The sequence below is a fragment of the Chinchilla lanigera genome, unplaced genomic scaffold (assembly GCF_000276665.1).
Source record: "Chinchilla lanigera isolate Chin_1 unplaced genomic scaffold, ChiLan1.0 scaffold00026, whole genome shotgun sequence".
In the NCBI taxonomy this organism is placed as follows: domain Eukaryota; kingdom Metazoa; phylum Chordata; class Mammalia; order Rodentia; family Chinchillidae; genus Chinchilla; species Chinchilla lanigera.
Genome location: NW_004955427.1, coordinates 20,045,209 through 20,055,186, shown reverse-complemented (window position 1 = coordinate 20,055,186; position 9,978 = coordinate 20,045,209).

Below are 9,978 nucleotides of genomic sequence, written 5' to 3'. Positions count from 1 at the left end.
TCAACATTGCCATTTTCCCCCAAACATATAGAAAAGATAAATAGAATTAAAAAACAATGACATTATGAGGGGATGATTACTATGAGAAGAGGCAACAGAAGGAAAAAGAATGACATGGGCTGAGGCCACAGACCTACTGGTCACCAGTTTCAAAATCAGATGACGGTGGCTGCTGACTTGGATCTACTCCACATGACATGAGGGACATAGATTTAAATCACTGTCCTCCACCCAGGGGCTGCCTGAGCCATGATTAGGGGGCTCTCTGGGCCCAAGGAAGTGAGAGGGCACAGCATCCAGACTTGAAACCAGGAAAAGGTCCAAGCCACATGCTCCCTTCGTGACTGGAACTGAAGAGCTGTGGCCACGAGCCCTGAGCTCCCCTTCCCATACAGACTTGGTTTTGAAGTGGGAACCCAGGGAACTAAGTAGAAATAAAACCGCAGAACCAGTGGATTTAGAGAAATGGACACAAGGAGAGAAGAGGTCAAAAACAAAAAAAAAGCAGACTGAAAATGAAAAATACTTGAGAACAAGCTTGCAAATCAAAATTATGAAATCTAATCCTAAAAATATATAGTCTGTAAAATATGAAGTCAGAACCTAAATAGACCCCAAAGAAAAACTAATTTTGATGAACTATGACAAACTGGTTAAAATAAGAAAGCTCAAGTAGATAAGAACATAGCAGTTATAAAAAGATGTAGCTATTATGGAACAAAAACAGGCAAAAATGAAGCAAGAACAGATGAATATGCAAAGAAACCAAACAGAACTCTCAGAAATGGAAATGTGGCCCTTGGTATTTTACAAATGCGTAAGAGCTGGAATGATTTGTAGTCTCAGTAAAGGAAGAGCTGATGACTAGGAGGATTCTAGGGAGGAGTTCACCCCAAATTCAACACAGAAAGATTTTAAATATACAAGAATTGTCATGAGGATATAGTACACTTGGGCACTAGAAAAAGGTAGGAAAAGAAGGACAGACACTTAACATGAGGGTCTTGGCTCCAAATTCTTTGAGGCAAAAGACTTAATTCTTCAGACTGAAAGTTCACTTGACAGTGAACTTTGTTTATTGAAAGAATAAACTTTGTTTATTGAAACTTTGTTTATTGAAAGAATAAACAAAGACCATCTAGGAAGATTGAAAGGACACTTAGAACACCAAGTGTAAAAGGCAATCTTAAAAATTGTGCTAGGAAATGAAGACTACAGAAGCAGGGAGGATGAGGTGGAGGAGAAGGAGGAGGTGAAAGAGGAGAAGAGAAGGAGGAGGAGGCTATGAGACTTCGTAGCAGCAGCAATAAATACTACAAAACAGTGCAGAAAACAGTCATCAAAGCACTGAAGGAGTACAATTCTCCACACAGAGCTATGTCTAGGTAAAACATAATTTAAGTGGCAGAGACAAATATTTTCAAACACATAAAAGTAAGACTATTGATAAGGCATAGACCTCCATTGAAAGAACCAACTATGGCTTTGCCAACCGTATCTCCCACCCTGATCTTCTGTCTTCAGCAGTTCTACACACACACACACACACACACACACACACACTCACACACACACACACACACACACACGCCCGAGCTCGCGCATGCGCACCTCCCCCATTCCTCACCCTGCTTGGGCCACCTTTGGACCCTTGATTTTGCTCACATATTAACCCTTTCTCTCTCATCTCTATTATTCCTCAGTTATTCTTCCCCCACTGACCTCGTGGTGTCGGTACTAAGCAACCGCATTCCCGCAGTGCCTCACTACCCGAGGCCAGCCGGCCTCACTGCAGCCTGAGTGAGGGTCTGCCACAGTTTCTTCTTCCCTACAATGTGCCCCTGGATACCTGGGCCTGGGAAAATGGAGCAATGCTGCCTTGTTACCCTTCATGCAATTGGGTTTGCCCAGGTTGTGGAATGGAGGTAAGAAATATGAGGATCTAGTAGTAAAGGAGTCGCTCTAGAGCACTGGCAGAGGATGTGACAGGAGGGAACATGGAACTTCCAGATAGTGCCGTAATAATTCACCATCTTAAAGTGTCTCCCTCTTTCCTCGTGTGTGTGTGTGTGTGTGTGTGTGTGACAGACATGAGTTGAGATGCAATGTAGTCACTAAGAATATGTAATTTCTAAAAGGTAGCTTCTCTCAATATGTATCTCTCAAATTAGGTACAGCTGGTACAAGGACGTGTTTCCTGACCTGCTGGGGTAACCGGATTGCATGGAATTTCCCATCTAACCAAGAGTCATTCGCATTTGTGCTGTGACAGCTCAGCGCCAGGGCTCCTCCCACAGAAGGATGCGCTGGCTGAGGACAGATCTCTCCCCAGGACTTACAGTTGCACTGGTGGAAATGGGTGGCAAAGCGGGCCGGGGAAATGAGCAGGGACCTGCCAATTACAAGAACCCAGGACAGTGCCAAATAATTCTCAGGACCCGTATGTGGAACTTCCCACAGGATCCCACCAGATGTGGACAGTGTAAAGGAGACCAGATGCCATGGGGAACCCACTATCTGACTTCCCAGGAGTGCACATCACATTTCTCAATGCAGCGTGTGCTTTTGTTTTTGCTTTTTCTCCTTTTTCTCTTGTTCTGCCCAAGTCTGCTCTGCAGTTTCTCCCATACCCCTTCACCTCTCACTTTTCAAATAAACTTCTGGCACTGTTTTTGGTTTGTCTTGTGCAATTCTTTGTTTGAGGCAAGAAGGACCTGGAATACTTTTGACTGATGAGCCATTTCTAAAGAAACTACCCAATAACAGAAACCTCATTTCTCCATATTTAGCTGAGTAGCTGAGTCCGTGCTGCGCGTTTAAGAGCACCCAGGCCTAGCATGTACGTTTTTAGTTTCCGAGTTTTGTGTACTGCTTTGAGGACAGTTTGTTTGTGTAGATTTTCACAGTAATAAAGAGCTGTTTTATTGCAGGACTGATGGCCTTTTGACAAATTTAGTAGCCCACTAACACCACCTAACAACTTTTAAAGCAACTTTACAGAAACAAAATTAGGGCCATTTGTGATGACTTTGGCACAAGCAAATTTATTTTTCCCAAAGTATTGCACAAGTAGAAAGTTTAAAATTTACAAAAATGATAGCAAGTGATAGATTTTTTTTAAACTGATGAGAACTATACAAAGTCTATAGATATGTCTTCGAAAATGTGTCCTGAGAATATCAGTTTTAAAAATTGGATAATTAAAATATGCACCATCTTTCAGCAGATTTGTAAATGAGGTGTCTTTTTTGACAATTATTATCCTTTTCTTTGATTACAAAAAAAATATAGAAAAGGCAAAGAAAAAATTTCAGGTTTTTTAGGAATTTTTTTGGCATCATCCCAGAGAGAGCCACTATTAACTTTTGGAATTAGCAATTTTGAAACTTGTTTTTTTTCTCTTAACATGTATGTAATAATTAACATATCACAAGATTTTCTTACAAACGCTAATATTACTGCAATGCAACATTTGTATTATGATCGCATAGTATTCCATTGCATGAATGTTTCACAGCTTGTTTACACAATTCTGTACATTTTGGTTGTTTGACAATGTTGCAGTACCACCAACCTTCTACAAAAATATTTTTGGCATATTTTAGAATATCTTTTAAAGTGACTTTTGAATTTTTTTTCTTCCCGAAAGCTGGAGTAACTAACTTGAGGGCTGACTTTTAAGTGCCAATTTTCTGCTAGCGATTCTCTCAAGAGTGTTGACTTTCAGGTTCTCAGTGGTGTCAATTACTGGAAGTCTTGATCTGAGTAGCTAAGAAAGCTGTTACCTTTCTTAATGGCCAGGCTCACAATCACTTCATTTTCTTTGTGAAACTTTAGAATTATTTCTACCATTCAATTCAATTCAATTCAATTCAAATTAATTTTAAAAACCACTTGACTCTTTTGTCAACTTTTGAATGCTGTTGGAATCCATTTGGGCATGTTTAATATGAGATTAAGAACTGTTCTCTGAGCACTGTTATTTTTGGAGTTTCAACCACTCTTTCTACACCTTTCCAATGCATTTTCACTAAGTTTATTTTTGGAGTTTCGACCACTCTTCCTACACCTTTCCAATGCATTTTCACTAAGTTTATCAGATCCCCATGGTCGGCCAAGCAGAGTTCTACAATACTTAACTGAAATTCTGAAGAAACTTGATGGGCATCTTAACACATGGTTCCGTTAATTGAACATGAGCCAGAAGGAAAGACATCTTTAGCTCTCAACATTGCTTTCTTTCCATTAACAATCTCTCTTAAATCACAGCAGCAGAAAATGAAGTCATTCTGGACCACAGCCTAAGAACACAATGACTTCAGGACACAAATCTCTGGTTAGGGAGGAGTTCCTAGTAGCCACCCTTTACAAGAAGTAGAATTTAAGTTGTCGTGAATAATAGTGAACCTCTCGTGCATAAGTGGGGATGGGGTGGGTAGCAGGGGAAGTATAGAGCTTTCTCCTAATTATCTGCTTCATTTCATTATTTTTCCTTAGTTTTCACTTTTCTTTTTTGTTTTTTTTGGTTTTTTTTTTTTGGTTTTTCTCCGGTACCGGGAACCGAACTCACGACTTGCACTTGCCAGGCAGGCGCTTTTGCCGCTGAGCTAAATCCCCAGCCCAGTTTTCACTTTTCAATAGAATATTTAAATGCATAATTATGAGATGTAGCAGTTCTCATCATTTCACCACTGAAAAAGTAGGAAAAATACAGGTTTGTCCCAGCTGAACTAATTACTGGTAAAGTAAACCTGATTGATTAAAAGAATATCTTCTTTACTGAATATAAACAATAAATGTACTGAATATCTTGGGTTTTAGGGTGCAGCAGCTGAAAATAATCTTCATGGCCTATGGCAATAGCTATGTGTCTTAAAACATACCAGATTTCCTGGCAAATAACTGGGGAACATTGGCAAATTTAAAACCTAGAATTTCCAAGTCATTTCCTAATATTTTTACCAGTCTTGACCCCAGAATTGTAATCAGTTTTAACAAAGGCCAATTTAAAAGCAGCAGCATGAAACTTGATGTTCATGACACCTTTCATAATCATGGTTTGTTTTCCTATAAACCTCTATCATTCAATTTATAAAAACTGGATAATACTGCCAGGCTCATTAAATAGTTCAGTCTAACGGGAGGCCAGAAGAAGAAAGAGCAGCCTTCAGAAGGACTGGGAGAAAAGCCCAGAGCAGAAACAGGAGCTGTGCTGAGAACTTGGGGAGATTTGGGGTATGATCCTAGCCACACCTTTGCCTCCCACAGCTGAACCAGAGCAATACTTAAAAGAGCACAGAGCCAGCGTGAGAATAAAAGCTCCCTCGCTTTCTTGCTTTACAATAGTAATTTTAAAATCAGGTGACTTTCCGTCATCCATTTGTAAGGAGTTGGAGTTCAAACTTTGGGGTCAGTGTGCCTGGGTGTTGCTATGACGATGGGGAGAAAGAGCAGAATCAGGATCGTAGGAGTCTGGGCTTAGCGCCAAGACTGGCCAGGCTGACAAGATGGTCTGGGGATTCTCCTTGGGGAACACGAGCATGTAAGTCACCAGATGACAGAGCCCTGTGCCCTGAGTCAGCACAGAGGAATAGGAACCACAGGGGAGGGCTTGTGGGGCCATATATACCAGTAAGAGCAGTGAACAGTTCTAGCATTTCCCGAGGGAGAAAATGCTATTCATCCATCTTCCAATCTGTGAGGAGTGGCTGAAGCTGAAGATCGGTCACAAGTGCTGGCTGGAGCAAGGTTCTGAGAGCAGAGAGCACCTGAGGCAAGCAACATGAACAATCTGCTCCAGTTCAGAGAACACCAAGCCCTGAAGTAAACCAGGTACAGGTTGCTAGGCAGAGGAGTGTCACCTGACATCAACCTGTTGAATGTATAAATAAACATAACCACGTTGTGGAGGTTGAGTTCCTTTCCTCCCTTTAGGAGAGAGGGCTCCACCTGACCTCAGGTTTCTGCATACAGACTCTTATATTTATTTCTCCATCCTTTCACTATTCTTCATGACTGTTCCTGGGAAAGACAGTTCCACTCTGGTAAGATGCCCCTCCAGAGGTTCACAGATGTCCTGAAACTTCCAATAACTGAGCTTGTCTTCAATATCACAGATCTTTGCATTGCTGACACAAAGCTACTGCACAAAAAGGGGCACTGACTCTCAGAGAATCATCAAAGCCAAACCCAGCAGCCCTTCGGAGTCACCACATACAGCAGAACCCTAGTGAATATTTTGGCCTTGCACCCATAGTGAAAGCTTGTGATCCTAAAGCCCTGGGCCACAGATGTAGACCACCAACTGTGGGTCCGTCAGTCTGAGCTGTTTCGAGCATGAACACATTCACTGAGTTGTGGAGAAATCCTTAGCTTGAGGGATGGCAAAGGCATTTCATGGAAGTGCTTCACAACTTCTCTCTGCTCAAACCCAAGTCTACATTTAGCCTTGTAACCTTGAAGGCAAGTGAAGAAGGTCCTGATGCTGCCAGAGATGGGTCAGGAGCTTCCCAGGCCTTGGACTGGGCCCGCAAGTTAGTGAACTGAATGCTAGTGGGGAGGGAGCTATAAGTGTTGGGACTCTATAAAGACAAGTGGGTGGTGGTAAGCAAGCATTCACATGGCTTTCTGTCAGGACCTGTTAAGAAGCTGGTCACAAGGCAGAAATTCTCTGGGATTTTCACTCTTCTAGCTGTGCTTTGGTCATCCATGAGCTGTGACAAAAAGAAGACCTAGAAAAAGTGAAAATTAGCAAGGGAGCAGAAGTAAAGGCAAAGAGAAAGCTGGAGGATGAACAATGCAAGAAAATGCAAGAAAGCAGGAAGGAGGATTCAGAAAACAGTGTGTTGAGGTACTGCACCCCCGCTGTGACTCCCAGAGTCTCTCTTTTTTTTCTGAGTGTAGGAATTGAACCCAGGCTCTCGTGCATGCTAAGCACATGCTCTATCACTGAGCTACACCTCCAGCACTGACCAAACCTCCTAACGAAAGTTTTACACTAATAGTTTTACATCAATGTCCTTATTTGCATTTAATAGGTAGGGGATGAATGGTAGAGACTGAAAAATCTTTGCCCAAGAAAACACAGTGAATCATAGTACTTCCCAGTCCCTCATTTGTCCTCTAGCCTTTTGAGATTAAAATGTCTTAATTCTTTGAAACCTTCCTTATATTGGGTTCCAAGACACAATCTGCTGTTGCTACTCTGCACATTTCATGAGAGAACTGTACTGTTTTTCCAGAATTGTACTGAGTCATCCGAATAATGAAAACCAATCACAGAATAAGAGAGAAGAAAGCAACTTTTAGGATCACTGAGCTCAATCTCGCCATTTTCTAGCTTAGAAGCCCAGTGCAGTCGAACGAAGTAAAAAGGTTTACACCAGATCACATGGCTGTGCAGGAAAAGCTGGAGCTCCGCATGCATGTCTGGATGGTTAGGCAGCTACTTATCCAAGAGCACAGACATAGATTTGTTTCTTATTTTTTTTTATACGAAATCCAAGGTAGTTAGCATTTGCAGAGCATACCAAACGGGTGAGTAATAGCAAACAACTCAATTTAATCCAAAGCGCTGATTTCTGGGGCTTTTTTTTCAGGGGCACTTTGGGCTTTCAATCTGTTAACCATAAGGAATATTGAACTTAGTAAAGCACATCGAAGTTTTCTATGCAACATGTTAAGAACAGCTGAAACAAATTAAATGCTAATCAATTTTACTCTGTCTGATGCAGAGTGGAAAAAATGTTTCAGAAGCCTCTCCACCCCAAGATGTTCTTGGCAATGGGTCTCTCGCCATGGGCCCGCCTTTCTCTCTAGTCATGTATACTCAGGAAGAGGCAACATGCCCTCAGATCCCGAAGGAGAGTGGAACCCAGCCCAGTTTTGCCCTTGAAATAGAAGTGCATCTTGGGAAGAGAAGAGGCTGCAGGTTCTGGGGCAATGCATATGACAACCGTGATAGGGGCTGGGGATTTAGCTCAGTGGCACAGCGCCTGCTTAGCAAGCGTGAGGTCATGAGTTCAATTCCCAGTACCAGGGGTGGGGGGGACAAACAAACAAACAAACAAAAAAAGACAACCGTGATGATAGGAGGAACCCAGCAAGATAGGTAAATTTTTTGTTTGTTTGTTTGTTTTTGTTTTCCGGAACCAGGAATTGAATTCACGACCTTGCACTTGCCAGGCAGGTGCTGTGCCACTGAGCTAAATCCCCAGCCCCGGTAAATTTGTTTTCTGTGGCCACCTCAAAACTTTACCGGCCATCTCTATTACATTATTTACTGATGATAAATTCCTCCAAGCTCCACTTTTTCAATGAGAGTCAGCAGCAAAAAAGATTTTTCAAATCCAACAAATTAGGGTGAGTGAATTTGGCCTGTGAGTTACTAGATGCAGCACCACGTAACTTATTTAACCTCCCTAAGCTTCAGCTTACTTACTTGTAAATGGGAAATAAGTAATCGTATGACACTTGAAGAATTAAAGGATTCAGGGTGTGGAGGTGTAGATGAGGGCTAGAGCATTTGTCTAGCATGGTCCTGGGTTTGAGCCTCCCCTCTGGGAAATTTAAGAATTAAATGATTTAAGATGTCTGGTGGACCACATGGTGACTATAGTTGAAAACTGAATTGTATACTTGAAGATTGCTAAGTCAGTACATTTTAAGTGTCCTTACCATCGATAAAGGATATATAGGTGAGGTGGTACATATGTTAATTAGCTTAACTTAGCCATTCTGAAATGTACACATATTTCAAAATCTTTTTTATTTTAAAGAGAGTAGTAAAAAAAATTTAAGAAAGAATAATAGCAATATACCAACATCACAGACATAAACAAAACAAAGCATGAACATTAAAAGTGATACAGGGCTCCAAAACAGTATGATAGGAATTAACAGCGGCTGTTATATTACACATTGTTATCTTCAACTACATTGTTCAGATTACCAGATGTAAGAATGGAAGATTGTTCAAACCATTAAAGAGACTAAAAAATATTATTAAATAAAACATTACAGATAATACAGTTTCATTAGACAAGATGGTAGGAATTCACCAATGGTTGTTCCATTGCATATTGTTGTCTTCAAATTGGTTGTTCAGATTACCAGATATAAGCATGTAAAATCAGTCAAAATATAAAAAAAATTAAGCATTAACTGTTCCTTTCAATATACCATCAGACATCATAGTAGTTATCCCAACTATTCTTCTATATATGTCTATATCTATACCTTTCATCTATCTATTGCCTTTCTTCTTTCTTTTTCCTTCTTTCCCTCATCGTAGTTGTTCCTTCCTTTGAACAGTTTCTTTCCCTTTCCTGTCATCTGTCGTATGTTTCGAATTTTACTTACTCTTTCAGGTTCCTATGCCAGGGAGACAATATGATATTTACACATGTGAGTCTGATTTATTTCACTTATGAGTATGGTCTCTAATTGCATCCATTTACCCACAAAAGCCTTGAGTTTATCTTTTTTTGTAGCTGAGTAGTACTTCATTGTATAAAAATACCACTTTTTTTACCACTCCATTCCTTAGTTAATGGGCATTTGGGTTGTTTCCAAAATAAAATCTTGTATTGTATACCATAATATATAAAATTTTGTAAATTTAAAATAATAAATAAGAAAAAAGCATTAAATAAGGTAATATTTACAGAGTATCTGATACAGGTAGCATCTGTATCAGAGTATCTGATACAGATGCTAGCTTTGTTCTACTTTATTCCTAATTAATTATTCACATATTTTCCGCTATATTCAAGCCATTGTAGTCACTTTTCTATTATCTTCATTCAAACATGTTACACTATTTGCGCATCCATTTCCCTTCACATTCCTCCACCCTAGAGGACAGATAGGCAAGAATCTATGTACTAGGAAGCCACAAGCTCAAATTCTCTGACCTATTGCTGTGCTCAATAGGAAACTTACCCATCACTCTTGATCCTGCTCAGGGTTTCACGTCCT